We start from the raw sequence: 20274 nt of genomic DNA, 5'->3' as shown, positions 1-20274 counted from the left end.
ACTCTTGATTCCGGCTCAAGTCATGATCTTGCGGTTCTGGGATTTAAGCCCTGCTTAAATCCTGCTTTGTGTTCTGTGCTGACAGTGCTGAGCCTGCTTGGGATTCCCTTTTTGCCCCTCCACTACCCCCCCCACCATAAATAAATACACATTTAAAAAATAAAAAATAAGGGTGCCTGGGTGGCTCAATTGGTTAAGCATCTGACTGTAGCTCCAGGCTCTGTGCTGACAGCTCAGGGCCTGGAGTCTGCTTCAGATTCTGTGCTCCCTCTCTCTCTGCCTCTCCCCGGCTCAGGCTCTGTCTCTCTCTCTCTAAAATAAACATTAACATTTAAAAATAAATACAAACAAAAAATAAAAGGTCAGCCTCTGAAACAAAAATTCAAAAGTCAGCCGATAAGTCTGATGCAAAAGCAACTCACCTGGCAGAGGGATACAGATGAGTGTCCTCTGAATCTATAGACATGTGGCGATTAAACTTGCCTATGAGGCTTTCCTGTCACTGCCTGTCCCTCGTTCTGCACACAGTGAAGACTCACTGCCTCACGAACACCCCAGACGGCATGGAACTCCTGAATCACTGCATCTTCTGTGGTGGGGGTGTGCAGGCTGGGCTCAGGGCCACCATGAAGCGGCAGGTGCTGTGTGTGCGGCATACAAGGTGATTCCCACCCACGCTATGGGTCCTTAGCCGGGGCCTGTGTTGGACACCAGATGTTTATCGTGAAATTCACCTTTTAGGACACCTCCTTATTATATCTGGAGGTCCCCAAATGATTAACATAAAATTATTTATTCTAATTATATAACCTGCTCCATGAAGGAGCCGTGGGCATTTTGGGAAGAAGACACAGGCGTGTAGGCTTCTCTGAGGTCAAGTTCACAAAGGCTGTCAGGTTTAAGGATTCATGCGTGTTAGAGACATACTCCTTAAAGTGAGTGCAGACTTCTGATCCTTCTTTTACCAATGAGGAAATGTGGCCCAGAGATCAGAAGGGCCCTGTTCAAGTTCACAAGAGTTTACTTAAACTAAGTCTGTTTGCTTGCAGACTGTCACGGAAGCAGTAACTTTCCTCTGCCCAGTATTCCTGCGAACGTTCGAGGGAACCCTCTCTTTTCACTTTTCACTCGGTGTGATCATTCTAGGGGGCATTCAGTCCCCACACCCAGCTGCTGACCAGGCAACCCCAGGAGTGGGGAGGTGCTCCAGTCAGGGTATCCCACCCATAAAGGGGGGCCATGAGGCTGGATCTGCTGATTCTTTGAGATTGTGTCATGTCACTAAAGTGACGTGAGGAAGGGTGTGATGAAACTTTCTATGTCTTGGTGGTGGTGGTAGTTACCAGCGAATTTGTTTGTCAAAACTCTCAGAACTAAATACTAGAAATGGTGAATTTTACTATCTGTAAATTATACCTTGACAGGAATCAGAATATGCTACCCCAAAATATGTCACTTTGGCCTAAGGATTATTTTTAGCTAAAGGCAGCTGAGAATCAACAGATGCAGGAAGGGTTCTTAGCTCCCTTTATCTGCCTGAAAGCAGGGCATACATTTCCCATTGGGAAGGTGTCTCCCGTCCCTTTCACCCGACAGTCACTCTTATCACTGTAGATGAGGGGCTGGTCCTGAGATGAGTTTGCATAAACACACCTTACTAAAAATAATCTGTATCTTCCATTATTTGTCCCATATATTTGCCAGCCACTTACCATGATTTATCATACCTTGAAGCCTAAAACCTCTTTCCTTCCTAAAAAAGAAATATAAATCCTGAGTCTAACCACTTCGTGGAGTTTCACTGCTTTTCTGTGAACTCCCATGCATGTGAATATTAATTAAAATGTATGCCTTTTCCCTGTTCACCTGCCCTTCTTTGGTTTAATTCACAGGCCTCTAGTATCTGAACCAAAGAGGCTAGAGGAAAACCTTTCCCTTCTTGACAAGCTTAGTTAAACAACAACAAAAAAGAATTAAAAAGAAATCCCTTCCTGAGAAATGTTTATGTAATATTAATAATTGTGGGTAAAGGAAAAAAGATCACAAAACAGAATGCTCAGTTTGATCCTGTGGATCCAATGGACATCTGTGTTTTGAATTTGCCCCAACACCCCCTCCCCCTTTCCTTCTGGGAGTCTGCTCCTTCCTGATTCTGGATGGTATGGATATAATGGTTAAATATAATGCCAGGCTCTATCCCTCTCTGTCTGGTCAAAGGAGCAGGTAAAGGGGTGTGTGGGTGGCTCAGTCAGTTAAGTGTTTTACTCCTGATTTTGACCCAGGTCATGATCTCACAATTCATGAGATTGAGCCCTGCATTGGGCTCTGTGCTGACAGTGCAGAGCCTGCTTGGGATTCCTTCTCTCCCTCTCTCTCTGCCCTCCTCTGCACATGCACGTGTGTGTGCTCTCTCTCAAAATAAATGAATAAACATTAAACAACAACAACAAAGAAGCAGGTACATGACTCTGACTGAGCTGATAGTAGTAGGGGTGCCTGGGTGGCTCAGTCGGTTAAGCATCCGACTTCAGCTCGGGTCATGATCTCACGGTTCGTGGGTTTGAGCCCCGCATTGGGCTCTGTGCTGAGAGCTAGCTCAGAGCCTGGAATCTGTTTCAGATTCTGTGTCTCCTTCTCTCTCTGACCCTCCCCTGCTTATGCTGTCTCTCTCTCTCTGGAAAAAAAATAAAAAAACATTAAAAAAATGAAAAAGAGCTGATAATAGTAACCCCATGTTCCAGGGACGTCTCAAGCAAGGCCAAGCAGGGTTCACCTCTACGTTTATAGACAATGGGTCTCTTTACTATTCTTGGTACTATTTCCTACATTTGATTTTAAAATGGAAGCACAAAACCTCAGTTTCTGCCACCATTCGTGTCACTCTGCTGGGGGAAGCCAGCCTGAGCCAAGTTAAGAATCACTGTGCCTGGGGCGCCTGGGTGGCTCAATTGGATAAGCGTCTGATTTTGGCTCAGGTCATGATCTCACAGTTTGTGAGTTTGAGCCCAACATTAGACTTTGTGCTGACAGCTCAGAGCCTGGAGCCTGCTTCCGATTCTATGTCTCCCCGCCTCTCTCTGCCCCTCTCCTGCTCATATTCTGTCTCTCTCAAAAATAAACAAACATTAAAAAAAAAAAAAAAGAATCACTGCACCTGTCATAGGTGATGCCCATCCTCACCCCGGCCCCTACTACCAAACTCTGGTCATAACAAAGCTGGACCCCCATCAAGAGTGGATGAGAGTTCCAGTGTCTCCACGCTCTCACCAACACTTGGTGTTGTCAGAACCAAAATGTTTGCTAATTCATGAGCATAAACTAGGATCTTGTGGGTTTTTAAAAAAATGTTTTTAATGTTTATTTTTGAGAGAGAGAGAGACAAGAGTGCTAGCGAGGGGAGTGGATTAGAGAGAGAGAGACACAGAATCTGAAGCAGGCTCCAGGGTCCACGCTGTCAGCACAGAGCCCGATGTGGGGCTGGAACTAATGAACTGTGAAATCATGACCTGAGCTGAAGTTGGAGGTTTAACCACTTGAGCCACCCAGATGCATCAGGATCTTGTGTTTTAAATTTGCATTTCTCTTATTATCATGAGGGTATCTTTTCATTTTTATCAGTCACGTGGGTTTCCTCATCTGTGAATTCTTTTGTTTGTTTAAGTTAATAGTCCTTTTGTGGGGGGGGGACTAGAATTTACAATTTGGAATGGATGTAAATTTTAATTTCTTAAACAGCACAGCTGATGGTTGTGCTGACATCCACAGCCCCCAGCCTTCTCTGCTGGCTCCCAGTCACGGTTCAGAAGGTTTTAAAAACAGAGTCAGGGCGCCTGGGTGGGTCAGTCTGTTAAGCATCTGACTTTGCCTCAAGTCATGATCTCACAGTTCCTGGTGAGTTCACACCCCGCATTGAGTTAGGTCTGAGTTAGGTCGAGTCCCACTTTGAATGAACTCATGCCCCGTGTGGGATTCTCTCTGCCCTCGCTCACTTGAGTCCTCTCTCTCTCTCAGGAAAAAAAAGGATTAAAAAAATAAAAACAGAGTCAGAAGATGCTCCATTGGTAAAGGTTTCTTTTTAAAACTTTCTGTGACCAGTGACAGCCTGACACCCATTTCACTCTAGTACAATGCAGACAATGCTAAACCCAACACATGCAGCATGCCACCAGGGTGTGTCACTGTCACCATGAGTCAGGGCACACAGAAGTGCCAGAGAACCCTCCTGCTAGTGGGGCTATGTCTACACAGTTTATCCTGCACCCATTTTTCTGCACAACATCTGAGGTAAACCATTTATAAATAAGTTTGGGGTTGTTTTTTTTTTTTTTGCAGTAACCAGCTATGACAATTTATAATTTTTTTTTAATGTTTACTTATTTTGAGAGAGAAAACGAACAGAGGAGGAGCAGAGAGAGAGGGTGAGAGAGAATCCCAAGCAGGCTCCACATTGCCAGCACAGAACCCGACACAGGATTCGAACCCACGAACCATGAGATCCTAAACTGAGCCAACACCAGGAGTCAGATGCTTAATTTATAGTAACAAATTGAACTAGATGCCATTTAAATAGGCCTTGAATTTGTTTTTTCAATTTTTGACACAAATGCCTGACTGAGCTCAATTGTCAAGCTGCATGCATGAAAAACTGGGCAGCCTGAACAGTGTGCTAACCCTTGGCAAATGGAACTGCAAGGGGTCCACTAAGTGCTTCCTTATCATTAAGGTAGTACAAGCGTTTAAGCTGTAAAACTGCTGTGTAGCTCAATCTCTAGGGAGCAGAATACCAGCCAATACATGCAGGTTCTGTGTGTGGTACAGAAGGTACTTTTGACATTCAGTTTGGTATATAGAAATAGAATGAGTAAATAATTTTTTTTCAAGATGTAAGTAAAAGATTCTATTTGATTTTTCTAGAGAGGGAGAAGAATGGCAAGTAGGGGGTGCCTGGCTGGCACAGTTGGTAAAGCATGTGACTCTCAACCTCAGGGTTGTAAGGTTGAGCCCCAGGCTGGGTGTAGAGAATACTTAAAAATAGAACTTTTAAAAAAAGTTGAAAGTAGTCTTGGGTCTGCGGTCATCTTCTGTATGAATTCTTCATAGTTGGCTTGTCCATCTCCACCTGATGTGCCTCTTGATCATGTCATCTACTTCTTCATCTGTTTTTCTCTCCACTATGTTATAACATAGTGTAGTTCTGCACGCTGAGGTAACCAGTGCCATCCCTGTCAGAATTGGAAGGCCTCACGATTCTTTCTTTATTGTCTGTGTCATTCATTTTTCTAGCCACCGCAGTCAAAAATTCTGGGAAGTCAATGGTGCCGTTATTGTCAACATCCGCCTTGTTGATCACATCCTGAAATTCAGCTTCTCTTGGCTTCTAACTCAGCGACCTCTTGACAGTTCCAAGTTCCAAGTTACTTTGTTGCAATGGTGACACGATCATCTTTGTCATATAGGGAGAAAACTTCTTGATGTCAGTAATCTTTTCTTCAGTTAGCTCATCAGCCACTGCATTGGGGCAGCTGGGTCCCCAGCTGGCCACCGTCCATTCCCATCTGCAAATTCTTCATTCATGGCTGTTGTTGATTTTTCTGTTGCATTCTTTCTTTTTCTTGTTAATTTCTGAGATTTGTTTCTCAATGTATTCTGTGTACCGATTCTTTGTAAGCTAAATATATTGAACTGATTCTTTTTTTTTTTAATTTTTAATGTTTTATTTATTTCAGAGAGACAGAAACAGCATGAGCAGGGGAGGGTCAGAGAGAGAGGGATGTACAGAATCTGAAGCAGGCTCCAGGCTCTGAGCTAGCTGTCAGCACAAAGCCCAACACGGGGCTCAAACCCACAAACCATGAGATCATGACCTGAGCTGAAGTCAGATGCCCAACAAACTGAGCCACCCAGGTCCCCCTATATTGAACTGATCTTATCTCATGTGTGACTCATTTTATTTTTTTACTTTTAAGATATTTCTTTTTAGGAGCACCTGGGTGGCTCAGTTGGTTAAGTGTCTGATTCTTGATTTTGGCTCAGATTATGATCTCACAGTTTGTGGATTCAAGCCCTGAGTCCGGCTCCAGGCTGACAATGCAGAGCCTGCTTAGGATTCTCTATCTCCATCTCTCTCTAACTCTCACTCCCTCTCTCTCTCAAAATAAATAAACCTTAAAAATTTTTTTTTAAAAACAAGGAGCATTCACTTTCAAATGTCTCCTCTCTGTAAATACTCTAATAAACTTTTGCTTGCTGCTCAAAAAAATTAAAAATTAAGAGCGCCTGGGTGGCTCACTCTGTTAAGCATCCAACTTCAGCTCAGGTCATGATCTCACGGTTTGTGGGTTTGAGCCCTGCGTGGGGTTCTGTGCTGACAGCTCAGAGCCTGGNAAAAATTTTAATGTAATTAAATGTATCATTCTTTTCTTAGGGTTTATGATTTTTTTATATCTTAAGTAAGAAATTCTTCTCTATTTTGTTCAAAAATTTAGAAGTTTTTCTTTTGGGGGTGCTTGGCTGGCTCAGTGGTAGAGCATGTGCCTCTTGATCTTGATGTTGTGAGTTCCAGTCCCACACTGGCTGTAGAGATCACTTAGAAATAAAATCTTAAAAATAAATAAATAAATAAATAAATAAATGTTTTTCCTTTTACATTTAGGTTTTTAGTTCACCTGAAATTCACTTTTTCTATCTGCTTATGAAGCAAGGACTTGCTTTATTTTGGTTTTTAAAATTTCCATGTGGCTAATCAATTGTCTTAGCAAGATTTATTAGAAATATTATTTATTAGGGGCGCTTGGGTGGCTCAGTTGGTTAAGTGTCCAACTTCAGCTCAGGGCATGAACTTGGAGTTCATGAGTTCGAGCCCCGTGTCAGGCTCTGTGCTGACAGCTCAGAGCCTGGAGCCTGTTTCAGATTCTGTGTCTTCCTGTCTCTCTGACCCTCCCCCACTCATGCTCTGTCTCTCTGTCTCTAAAAAAATAAACATTAAAAAAAAATTTTTAAAAGACTTAAAAAAAAAAGAAATCAATAGCTTCCCATTCCCCTTCCCCGGGAAAGACAAACATAAACTGGGTAAATGGGCAAATTTCTGAAATATTATGAACTATTTAAATATTCAGACTATTAAAATCATTATAAGAGTTTGTATAGTTGCTCTCATGACTCAGCACATAGGGATTTCTCATGCATTAGGTGCAGCTCAGTCACTGCATTAGACAGACAATATCATAATGTAGCAGAAATAATTGTCTTATGTGTCATAGTCAATGAATCATTCACTTAAGTAAATGATTACATGACCAATCCCAGTAGGAGTCACTGCCATTCACTGCAAAATCATGTAACATTGACTTAGAAGAAAATTAAGATCATAAAATAAGATTATTCATTTGGACTACAAATTATTTTTTTTTAAGTTTTTTAATGTTTAGTAAGTTTTGAGGGGCGCCTGGGTGGCTCAGTCAGTTAAGCGTTTGACTTCAGCTCAGGTCATGATCTCAGAGTCCATGAGTTCCAGCCCCAGGTCAGGCTCTGCGCTGACAGCTCAGAGCCAGGAGCTGCTTCCGATTCTGTGTCTCCCTCTCTCCGCCCCTCCCCTACCCATACTCTGTCTCTCTCCACCTCTCAAAAACGAATGAACATTTAAAAAAAATTTTTTTAACATTAAAAAGACATTTAAAAAAATGTTTATTCATTTTGGAGACAGAAAGTGGGGAGGGCAGAAAGAGGGAGATAGAGGATCCAAAGCAGGCTGTTTGCTGACAGCACAGAGCTCAATGTGGGACTTGAGCTCCAAATCGTGAGATCATGGCCTGTGCCAAAGTTGGACACTTAACCAGCTGAGCCACTCAGGTGCCTCAGAATACAAATCATTTTTTAAACGTGTCCTCTGAATCTCATAACTTTGAATAATCTATTTTAAACCTGTGAGCAAGTATTTTCTCAAAGTTACACAGACGACTTTAAAGACAGGATATGGCTGTTTTAAAAGATAAATTGAAGCATTAAAAATTTTTTAAGTTTATTTGAGCAAAAACCAATTTGAATCAGGTAGTGACAAACTAGAAGTGCTTAGGAGTTTTCCACCCACAGGACCTGGGACAAGACTTTTATAAAGACAGAAGCAAAGTAAGGAAATGATTTGATTGGCTACAGCTTAAAGCCTAGTTGGTTCTTTGTGATTGGTTGTCTTTAAGTTTTTGATTTCTTAACCGTAGGCATTTGATTTCTTAACCTTGGTTTTGTTTGCTTAAGTAGGCTACTAAGGTAATAAAGCCACCTCAACCTAATGACCTCCTTGTTTAATTAATTTAACATGGCTGACACTAATCTTTTTTAAAACCAATTGTCAGAGATTATTTCCATAATTAGTAACTACAATGTAATTGATATCTGGTGGAGAAAGTAGATCATGGGCTAAATCATCACAGTTCTCCAACCTATCCAGAACTACTTCTTTTTTTTGCATACGAATGCTATATATTAAAATACAGCAATCCAAAACCTGTTCCCACTGAAAGAGATGAATTCTTGGTTGATTTCAGGTTTGGAGTAGGAAAAGCAAACGGTGGGCCTGCATCACTGGCATCTTACTGTTCCAGCAACTAAGAAAGTGTTTTTTAAACACGAAAGTGGATGGAGGATTGCCGGGTGCCTCAGTCAGAAAAGTGACCAAGTCTGGATTTTGGCCCAGGTCACCATCTCCCAGTTAGTGGGAACAAGCCCCACTTCTGGCTGTGGGCTCTGAGCTGACAGTGCAGAGCCTGCTTGGGATTCTCCTTCCCCTCACCCCCCCTCTCTGTTCCTCCCCTGCTTGTGCTCACATGCTCTCTCTCAAAGAAATAAACTTAAAAAACAAAGAAATGAAGGTGCATGGGAACAAGTAAATAAAACACAGAGGTCCACTAAAAGAGGCTGAGCACACAACACTTCAGCTGAAGTGATTAATCAGAATTTAATTCTGATACAATCTTTCTCCCTCTCGCTTTCTGCTCCTCCCCCACTTGTGTGTGTACTGTGCACGTGCTCTCTCTCTCTCAAAATAAACTTAATAAAAAAGGAAGAAAAAGGCAGTACAGTGAGATTAAGGGAATCAAAAGCTACATGAAAATTAAATGCAGTACATGATGTTAGATTGGGTCATGGATTAAAAAGAGGGAAAAAAATCTATAAAAAGTGTTATTGGAACACTTGGAGAAATAGAACTTTTGGCTGTGACTCTCTCACCCCAAAATACGTCTCTGTTGGCACATGGATTATTTTAGGTAATGGTAGATGCCGGAAAACTCAAAAAATGAGGCACAAGTTTTCCTTTTACAAAAGAAATGGAAATTTCCGTTTGTAAAGATATCTCTCACTTCCCATAGCAGGAAGAGGAAGGCTCTTCCAATTCTTATCCAAGGAGAAAGTACTGACCTGAATCTGCATCACAAACCTTACTAAACAACCCTAGTTTACTATAGTTTAAGGTAACCTTCTCATAACTTGCCTTCCCTGCCCAAAAGCCAAAGCTACTTTTCCTTTGTTTAGCCTAAAATGGTACACGAGAGCCTGAGTTATAATCACCCTCTGGATGCCTGAGTTATAATCACCCTCTGGATTATTCATGGTATGTGATCCCATGCACACAAGAGCAGCATAGATGTTAATAAACTTGTTAATAACATACATGTTAATAAATCCTGTTGATCTGTCTTCGGCTGGTCTGATTTACAGAGCCCCCCCTGGAGAACCTAAAATGGGTAGAGGAAGATATTTTCTCCTTTCCTATAGCTGTTATTTTTAATATTTTAATAGTAAATGAGTATTAGATAATATTATACCAATGTTAAACTTCTTGTATATGATCATGGTATATGTAGGAATAGGTCCTTTTTCCCAGGAGTTAGGAATTAAGTGGTTAGAAACATAGTGCAGTGATGTCTGCAAGTTACCTTCAAATGATTCAGAGAAATGATCCAGAAAGACAGGCAGAGAACAAGAAAAAGAGAGGAAGTAAAAATGGCCAAATATTAGGCGTTTGTGAATCAAGGCAATGGAATGGGTACCAGGGAGATCTCTGTGCTCTTACTGCAGGTCTTCGAGGGGCGCCTGGCTGGCTCAGGCGGCAGACCATGCGATTCTTGAACTTGACTGAGGTTCTGAAGTCTAAACCCCATGCTAGGTGTAGAAATCACTTAAACACAGACACACAAAGAAATATTCTTCTAACTTTTCTGTAAGTTTAAAAGTATTCCAAATAGGGGCACCTGGGTGGCTCAGTTGGTTAAGTGTCTGACCTCAGCTCAGGTCATGATCTCACAGTTCGTGGGTTCGAGCCCCGCGTCGGGCTCTGTGCTGACAGCTAGCTCAGAGCCTGGAGCCTGTTTCAGATTCCGTGTCTCCCTCTCTCTCTGACCCTCCCCTGCTCACACACTCTCTCTCTCTCTCTCAGAAATAAAACATTAAAAAAAAATTTTTTTTTAAGTATTCCAAATAAAAAGTTTTGGGAAATTTAACTCAAATTGGGTCCTTACCACATGTTTCATTCATTTGTGTTTTTGCTTAAACTGTCTTTGTTATTACCTAGTCTTGTAAAAGTCTATATTCAGACTCATAACTTATTTTCCGGTACTTGAAACTCTAGCTAATTTTGACCACATGAAATAGAAAAGTAATACCATTACATTTTCTGACTGACAATTATTGTTTTGGTAAGAATACATTGGAAAAGGAATCATTACAAGCTCTGTGTTTTAGATTTCCTAAGGAAACTGTTTTAAAGTGGAAACATTTGATCCAGGTTACCATTTTGTATGGCTGGATGGTCAATGGGAAGACCATAACTGGGCTTATGGAATTTTAAGGTCAGAGGGATCGTCAGGATTATGAATACATCATGATTTTTGCTCTTAAGTGCTGCGTATCTGTGGCCACCAGCGAGTTGCTGCCTGGCCATTGGGATACCTGTGCAAGCTGCAAGTACAGAGGGGTAGCAGAGCGCGGAACAACGTTTGATGTTGGGGTGGGGAGCTCCTTGATGAGTCTTCGCTTCTATCCTTCCAGTGAATAATTCAGAGGTGAATTACATATGGCTTCTCAAAGACTTTCCAGCAAATTTAAACTCAAATTTCCCAGAGCAGCGAACAGCTGAAAATGCAACTGTCACCCTATTTCACTCTTTTCAGGACCTCCCGCCACTGGGATCACTTCCCAAAATAAAAGGTGTACATTTCCCAGCTCTGCTTCAGATACCCATATTCTATAGGACCATATCTGATGCCTATGAGTCCGATCCTCTATAGTTTCTATAGAGAGAATCCTTTTACTTCTCCTTGACATCCTGCTGTGCCAAAAACTGGGCGCAGACCCAGCTTCTTTGCTAAGGTAGTGGAAACTCCTTTATAAGCCTCTCCCATTGTGAACATTCCTGGATATCTGTTGTCTGGCTGGATATCTAAAGATNTCTGATGCCTATGAGTCCGATCCTCTATAGTTTCTATAGAGAGAATCCTTTTACTTCTCCTTGACATCCTGCTGTGCCAAAAACTGGGCGCAGACCCAGCTTCTTTGCTAAGGTAGTGGAAACTCCTTTATAAGCCTCTCCCATTGTGAACATTCCTGGATATCTGTTGTCTGGCTCCCATCCTATACCTTTAGTCCTTGCTGGTTACAATCTTTTCCTTCCTGTATTGTGATTTTAGTTGGGCAACACTGAAATATACAAAAACCAAATGAAAAAAAACCCACAGATGGGCTCAACAGCAGGATGGAGATGACTTGCAGACTCAGTAAACTTAAAGATAGAACAAAAGAAATTACTCAACTGGGGGCACCTGGGTGGCTCAGTTGGTTAAATGGCTGACTTTGGCTCAGATCATGATCTCGTGGTTCACAAGTTCGAGCCCTGCATCCGCAGCCTGTGCAGCCTGATTTGGATCCTCTGTCCCCCTCTGTCTCTGCCCTTCCCTCGGTTGTGCACGCTTTCTCTCTCTCAAAAATAAATAAACATCTAAAAAAAAAAGAAATTACCCAACTGAACACCAGAGAGAAAATAGACTAAAAACAAACAAAAAACAGAGCTTCAGGTGTCAGCAGGATTGTAATAACAAGGTCAAACATGTGCCCTTTTTTTTTTTTTGCATCTTTCGAAATGTTCATACAGTACTTTTCCTCTTTGCATTGTCGTTGACACAGTGAGTTACACTGATTCATTTTCTGACTGCTAGGCCACTCTTGCATATCTTTGTGGTGACATATTATGCTTTTCTTAATCGTTGAATTCTCTTTGCTAATGTTTTATGAAGATTTTTGTACCCGTATTCATGGAGCTATTGAAGGAAAAGAAACATGATATAAGAATATTTAAGTAACAATCATCTGGATTATTAGAATAGTAAAGGTAAGGGAACTCATCATTTAAGAAATGCAAAAAATATACATATTTTACCTTGAATGGAGTTGGAGAGTTAAGGATGGCTCCATTTCTCTTTGGCTTTGTCATGTAGAGAAATGCAGATTTAGTTGAATAGCCTGAATATAATCAGAAACATCACCATATCAGTTATAACAATGAATATAAATAGGTTAAACTTCCTATGAAAAGACAAAGGTTCTCAGACTGAATCAGAAGACAGCATCCATCTCCAACTCTGTGGGATTTCTAGGGACACCCTGAAAAATAAGTCACAGAAAAGAGTAAAGGTAAAGTGATTAAGACAGTGTCTTTCTTTTCTTAGTTTTCTGAATTGTATTGAATGCCTTCTAGCATATACTGCTTTTAAAAAGACTTATTGGTGGGGTGCCTTGCTGGCTTAGTGGATACAGCATGCAAATCTTGACCTCAAGGTTGTGAGTTCAAGTCCCACATTGGGTGTGAAGTCAGCTTGAAAAAAAATCACAGTTCTTTTGGAACTATAGGGGTGCTTCTTTAAAAAATAAAAAAGAGGGGCTCCTGGGTGGCTTAGTCAGTTAAGCATTCAACTTGGGCTCAAGTCATGATGTCACAATTTGTGGGTTCAACACTGCATCTAGCTCTTTGCTGTCCGTGCTGAGCCCGTTTGAGATCTTCTGTCTCCTTCTCTCTTTGCCCCTCCCTGGCTCACTCTCTCTCTCTCTCAGAAATATAAACATTAGGGGCACCTGGGTGGCTCAGCCCATTAAGCGTCTGACTTCGGCTCAGGTTATGATCTCGCAGTTTCCCTTTTCAAGCCCTAAGTGGGGCTCTGTGCTGACAGCTCAGAGCCTGGAGCCAGCTTCAGATTCTGTGTCTCCCTCTCTCTCTGACCCCTCCCCCATGACGCTCTGTCACTCTCTCAAAATAAATATATATTTTTAATTTTAATAAATAGACACTAAAATAAATAAATACATTAATTAATAAATAAGAGACTTATTAATATTGTTAAAAGATAAACTGAGGTCTATAAAAAAATTTAAGAGTTCATTTGAGCAAAAAATCAATTCAAATCTGTCCGTGCCAAACAAGAAGTATTTAAGAAAACTCCATTGGGAAGCTCAGGGAAAGACTTACACAGAGAGAGCGCAGAGACAAAGAAAGGAAATCATTCGTTGGTTATAGCAGAAAGCCCACTTGGCTGTTTGTGATTGGCTGTCCTTAGTTTCAGTTTTGTAACCTTGAGGTATTTCCAGGCTTAGGTTTTCGTTTGCCGACGGAGGCCACCGGGGCTCGAGATCCACTTCATCCAATGACCTCCTTGTTTAATTTGACAATATAACGTTATAGTAACACATTTTATTTCCTTTTTTTAATTAAAAAAATTTTTTTTAATGTTTTATTTACTTCTGAGAGAGAGACAGCGTGAGCAAGGGAGGGTCAGAGAGAGAGGGAGACACAGAATCTCAAACAGGCTCCAGGCTCTAAGCTGACAGCACAGAGCCCGCCGCGGGGCTTGGGGGGCTCGAACCCACAAACCATGAGATCATGACCTGAGCTGAAGTCGGACACTTAACCGACTGAGCCACCCAGGCGCCCCCCAAAATTTGTTTTTAATATTCTTCTATTTATTTTTGAGAGAGAGAATATGAGCGAGGGAGGAACAGAAAGACAGGGAGACAGAAGATCCTAAGCAGCTATGCGCTGAGAGCAGCAAGCCTGATGTGGGGCTCGAATTCACCAACTGGGGAATCATGACCTGAGCCAACATCAGACACTCAGCAGACCGAGCCACCCAGGTGGCCCTATATTAACAAATTTTGTAATATTGGATGATCCTATAGTGTCTGATAGAAACTAAAAGATGGCCAAATATTTACCAGGCAATCCTATACAAAGAATAAATACATAAAGCGAGAAAAATCAGACCAATATCATACAGTTTAGTGGTAAAGGCATAAAGCATTGAGATACAAATGATTGTCTTATTTTACTTTATTTTATATTTTGCTTGTTTATCTTTGAAAAATAGAAACAACATGGACAGGGTTGGGAAGCAGAGATAATACAGAACATTACAAAGTTAAAAGTTTAATTTTGCATTTGTTCTGGCCATGAACCCAGTTCTACTCCTGAAAGAAAGCCACTCTCAGATATGTTAATAAAGGTTATACTTCATATTCCCTTAAACTGAATAAGAGTGCCATAAAATATGTAATAACCAAAACAGAAATTAATAGATATTATATTGATATATAGGATATTTTAAAATACTTTTCTAAATATTTCATAAGTCACAAAGGCAACAAACAAGGTCAATTATGGAGGCTAGGATAATAAAATGAACAAAGTACCTTAATAGCTACATTGAAGAAAAAAAATTTTTTTAATGTTTATTTATTTTTGAGAGAGAGAGAGAACGACAGCACAGCGGGGAGGGGCAGAGAGAGAGGGAGACATAGAATCTGATCTGTCAGCACAGAGCCTGACGCGGGGCTCAAACCCACAAACCATGAGATCATGACCCAAACTGAAGTTGGATGCTTAACAGACTGAGCCACCCGGACACTCCATTAGCTGCATATTGAATGTTATACCTTTCACATGGATACCTCTCCAGTGTCAATGGAATTTATTATCAGACAACAAAGAAACGACTGATAAAATTTAAGAGTGGAAATTATATAGAGCACATTCTCAGAGCCCAATACTCTTAACATAATTACTAGTGAAATTTTAAATAATTTTTTTTTAGATTTTATTTTTAAGTAATCTTTATACCCAACATGAGCCTTGAACTCACAACCCTAAGATCAAGAGTTGCATGCTCTATCGACCGAACCAGGCAGGTGCCCCAAAATTTTAAATTCTAAATAACCAAAATACTTGAAATTTTAACCAGAAGTGTATTAAACATGAAGATTCATAATATTTAGGAAAGGCTATCCAGATTTTTCAATTTCCCTTAAGTGCTTTTTTCTCTCAGGCCTATATACATAATCAGAAGATTATGAATGAACCTTTTTTTTAATCATATAAGGAAAACATTGATTTTTATCATTGTAAAATCATTGATATTATGAAAAGTTAAATGAGCATACTGCTCATGGGAGAAAGTAGAATTTTCCTAGAATGGACTCTTTTTCTGGTTGATCTTTACCACTGTGACCACTGAAATTAACAAAAGAAAACCAAAAGAAAGGCACTTTGCTTATGCCCATATGCCAGATAATTTATCTCCTATAGAGAAATGAAAGTGATGTTCAGGAAAACCTGCCAAGATGCGGCTGAATTAAATCATATTTTCCCAAACTAAGAATACTAATATGACATCATATTCCAGAATAAAGAAGTAGCAGTTTTTTGTTTGATTTTGAGTAGACACCTCTTGTCTACTGCTGATCACATCAGTTGTGGCTTCATCGACCATTTCAAATGGTGCCTGGGAGTCTGGTTGATGGACAGCCAATCAGATGAGGATTTGATCTTTCTCCATGACAAAACCTGTTTCTGGAAGTCAGTTTTTCTTAGTTTTCTAATTCTTGTGTGTCTCTTAATCTTAATCACTACGGCAGAGGCATCCTGTCTTGAGGACTTCATTATTAACATGACTGTTGTTTTAGTCTCCACTCATTTCTCAGAATGTTCATCTATAAGTTAATTCCAGAGTCTCCTGGACTGTAACTTTCACAAATGAAACACCTGAAGAAATGGAGTTCTTACCATGAGTCACAGACTAGTCTGGATTTTCCTCCTTCCTTGTTTTCTGTGTATTTATGTTTTCTCCAATTTTTCCCATGATGGCCTAGCTAGCATTTACTTCATTTAATAGGGAAGGTTTTGTTTATTTCCTGTGTTCCAAGAACTGGTTAGAGTTATGTAACAAGTTTTCTAGTTCATTTGCTTTGTTGCTATTCTTTCTTTAGAATATTGTTGTCATTCTTTAAATAACATTTTTAGTTGTTTACTTATTGAAAAATGCTTCATTTTCCTTGATAAGGAATGAAGGCATTGGAGATCATGGAGTCTGCTCTTGGTATATAACCTTAACTTTGCGTCATGTGTTTTGACCTGTATTATTACTATTTGTGTTATTATTATTATTACTATTTTATTTTTTACTGATCATAAAATTTCCAATCTGTTGAGATTTGCTTTGCCCACTTTTATTGTTAATTTTTTTATTACATTTTTTATTATATTGCTGTCAGAAAAAAAAGCAGGCCATACTCTCTTCTTGGAGGATATTTTTGAGGTGTTCTTTTTGGTGCAATATTTACAGTAAACCAGAGTAATCATTTCTTAATGTTTGCAAAGAAAATGTGCTTTTGGTTTACATTTAAAAATGCACCCAGGTTTATAAATTGTTGTAAATTTTCTCTATTTGATGTTTTTCACATTTCAAAAATAATGTATAAATGTTTGCTGTATGAAGTATGACAATATACTAAAGATGTATAAATGCAAAGTTAATCATCTCCTTGCTCCTCTCCCTAAACTCTTGTTAAGAGCTAGAAAAGTTCTATTTTTTCGTAATTTAAAAAAAATGTTTATTTATTTTGAGAGAGAGCGTGTATGTGTGCATGAGTGGGGGAGGGATGGAAAGAGAGGGAGAGAGAGAATCCCAAATAGGCCCCACACTGTCTGTGCACAGCCTGACACGGGGCTCTTGATCCCACAAACCATGAGACCATGACCTGAGCTGAAACCAACAGTTGGATGCTTAACCAACTGAGCCACAGTGCACCCCTCGTAATCTTTGACACATACCTATTTAACCTTTTAGTCATTATTTTATCTTCTTTTATTTTAGTTTTTCTTGATACTACCTGAGAAAAGCATGTTAATTTTTCAGCTTTTATATTTTTGTTGCTTCTTATTCTACCCCTTAAAGTTTGTGCTTCATATATTTTGATGCTCTATTTGTTGTACAAAGTTCCATGATGTTTACTTATTAATTGTACATAAATATCTTTAATTATTACTAAGTGAACTTCTTTGTCTTATGTACTTCTTTTTGCCTTAATTTAAACATCTTGCCATTACTTTCTTTTTCTTGAATTCACTGGTTACACTATTGTTCCTTCTTTCAATTTTAGTCTTTCTGACATCTTTTATTTTCAGTGTACAGGTGGTTGGGTTTTGTATTTTCACCTAGTCAGTCTTTATATACATAAATTGCTTTAAAATATTTTATATTATCTTTTTATAGATATTATGTATAATATATATAAATTGACAAAATTGTAAAAATGAAGAAAAAAGGAAGACACTCTACACTTAGAGGGAAGTAATAATATTTTGTTCTATTTCTTTCCTTTATTTTTATGCATTAAATATAACCTTCTAACTAGGTTTCTTAAAAATAATAAGGAAGTAAGTGTGCTGGGTGGCTCAGTCAGTTAAGCATTCGACTTCAGCTCAGGTCATGATCTCACAGTCTGTGAGTTCAAGCCTTGCCGTCGGGCTCTGTGCTGACAGCTCAGGGCCCAGAGCCTGTTTCAGATTCTGTGTCTCCCTCTCTCTCTGCCCCTCACCCACTTGCACTCTCTCTCTCTCTCTATGACCTGTCAGTAGAGAACCCAACACAGGTTCTGAACCCACATACCATGAGATCACGACTTGAGTCAAAGTCTGACACTCATCCTAGAAATCCAGGTGTCCCTTTAATTTTTTTTAATGTTTATTTATTTTGGGGAGAGGGAGAGAACAGGGTTGGGGCAGAGAGAGAGGGAGACAAAGGATCTGAAGCAGGCTCCAGGCTCTGCACTGTCAGCGCAGTGCCCAATGCAGGGCTCAAACTCATGAACCACAAGATCATGACTTGAACTGAAGGCGGTTGCTTAACTGACTGGGCCACCTAGGTGCCCCCAATGTGCTAGATTTCCTGACTCTGAGCTTAGAGCCTCTCCAGATGCTTCCCTAGGAAAAATCTCTCTTACTTCTGGTATTTGGGGTTGTGGTATTAATTTTTTTTTTTTGTTCCTGCAAACTCTTCTGTCTTCCATGAATATTCCAACTTTGTGGTCTGCACTCTTTTTCCACTTTCCAGCACTCTTGTCATTGGATTGTCTTTCAGCTTCTTTTCCACCTTCTCAGGGGAACCTGGGGAGGAAGGGGAACATGTCTGTTTAGTCTATCACCATGAACCAGCTACACATGTTTTGCTTTTTGTTGGCATATTCTGGGATTCTTCTTTTTTTAAATCTCTGTCAATTATTGCCAAAGTATTCTTATATTTTCATTGTGTAAAATAATAAAAACAGGGGCACCTGACTGGCTCAGTCGGAAAAGTGTGAGACTCTTGATCTGGAGGTCATGAATTTTAGCCCCGCATTGGTGTAGAGATTACTTAAATAAATACATACATACATACATATATTTTTTTAATGTTTTATTTACCTGAGAGAGAGAGAGAAAGCAGGAGCAGGGGAGGGTCAGAGAGAGAGAGGGAGACACAGAATCCGAAACAGGCTCCAGGCTCTGAGCTGTCAGCACAGAGCCCGATGCAGGGCTCGAACTCACGAACCGTGAGATCATGACCTGAGCTGAAGTCGGACGCTCAACCGACTGAGCCACCCAGGCGCCTCGAATATTTTTAAAAATAATAAATAATAAAAACATATTTCTTTCAAAGCCATAATCACAATATTCAGAAGCAATGGGTACCACAGTTATAAGTGATTTAATTCTGTTTAACGGACCATAGTATTTATTGCTAATCTATCTCCATCACAGCTTCTTAACTTATATACTCTAAATTTGATTATTCTTTCAGCAGGGTCATTTTTAAGTAGATTCTTCAGAAAATTTTTAGAGGCGCCTGGGTGGCTCAGTCGGTTAAGTGTCTGACTTCGGCTCAGGTCATGATCTCTCGAGGTTTGTGGGTTTGAGCCCCGTGTCAGGCTCTGTTACTGACAGCTCAGAGCCTGGAGCCTGTTTCAGATTCTGTGTCTCCCTCTCTCTCTGACCCTCCCCTGCTCACGCTGTCTCTCTCTCTTTCTATCTCTCTCTCTCAGAAATAAATTTTTAAAAAAATTAAAAAACGTTTTATTAATACTAAACTTAAAAAGCGCTTACATATTTAAGATTGTGTTTCTCAAGCCTTTACATTTGGAAGATATCCTGGTTAGGCTCAGAATTCTATATCATATTTTTTTCTTTGCAACATTGCTCTATTACCTTGTTTCTAGTGTCTCTGTGGATAGACATCTAAGGCCTGCCTGATACATATTATTTTTCTTTAAAGGTGATAAGCCTTTCCTGGATGCTTATAACACTTTTTTCATACTTGAAACTCATCAAGTTATGTCTTGATCTTGATCGCTTTTCGATCTTGTCTTGATCTTATCACTGTTTTCTTGATGTATTCTTTTTTTTTTTAATATATTTTTACTTATTTCTAGGAGAGAGAGACAGACAGTGTGAGCAGGGGAGGGTCAGAGAGAGAGGGAGTCACAGACTGAAACAGGCTCCAGGCTCTGAGCTGGCAGTCAGCACAGAGCCCGACGCGGGGCTCGAACCCACGAACTGCGAGATCATGACCTAAGCGAAAGTCAGACGCCCAACCGACTAAGCCACCCAGGCGCCCCTTGATGTATTCTTTTTTAATGCTTATTTATTTTTGAGAGAGGGCGTGCACACGTGCGCAAGTGTGGGCAAGCAGGAGAGGGGTAGAGAGAGGAAGACAGAAGATGCAAAGCAGGTTCTGTGCTGACAGCAGTGAGCCTGATGCAGGGCTCCAACTCATGGACCCTGAGATCACGACTTGAGCCGAAGTCCAACACTCAGCTGCCTAAGCCACTCAGCCTCTCCTTGATGTGTTGTTTTAACCTGAAGATTTAGATTTCTTCTTTCAGGAGAGTCTCCTTTTATCAACTGTGTGTATATATATGTATATATAT

General features: G+C 40.2%; 1 long non-coding RNA gene and 1 pseudogene across 1 annotated transcript in view; both read right to left on the bottom strand.

Moving 5' to 3' along the window:
- Positions 1–577: 577 nt before the first annotated feature.
- On the bottom strand, positions 578–9603 carry LOC144243211 (uncharacterized; annotated as a pseudogene).
- Positions 9604–18017: 8414 nt separating this feature from the next.
- LOC144243088 (uncharacterized) overlaps positions 18018–20274 on the bottom strand; it is a 20369-nt gene continuing 18112 nt past the window's right edge. The window contains exon 2 of the long non-coding RNA XR_013338534.1: positions 18018–18475. This is a non-coding gene — a long non-coding RNA (uncharacterized LOC144243088). The remainder of the gene's footprint in view (positions 18476–20274) is intronic.

Source organism: Crocuta crocuta, unplaced genomic scaffold (genome assembly GCF_008692635.1).
Source record: "Crocuta crocuta isolate KB4526 unplaced genomic scaffold, BGI_CrCroc_1.0 scaffold26, whole genome shotgun sequence".
In the NCBI taxonomy this organism is placed as follows: Eukaryota; Metazoa; Chordata; class Mammalia; order Carnivora; family Hyaenidae; genus Crocuta; species Crocuta crocuta.
The sequence above is the reverse complement of the archived record's forward strand: the minus strand, read 5'-3'. Positions and strand labels throughout refer to the sequence as shown.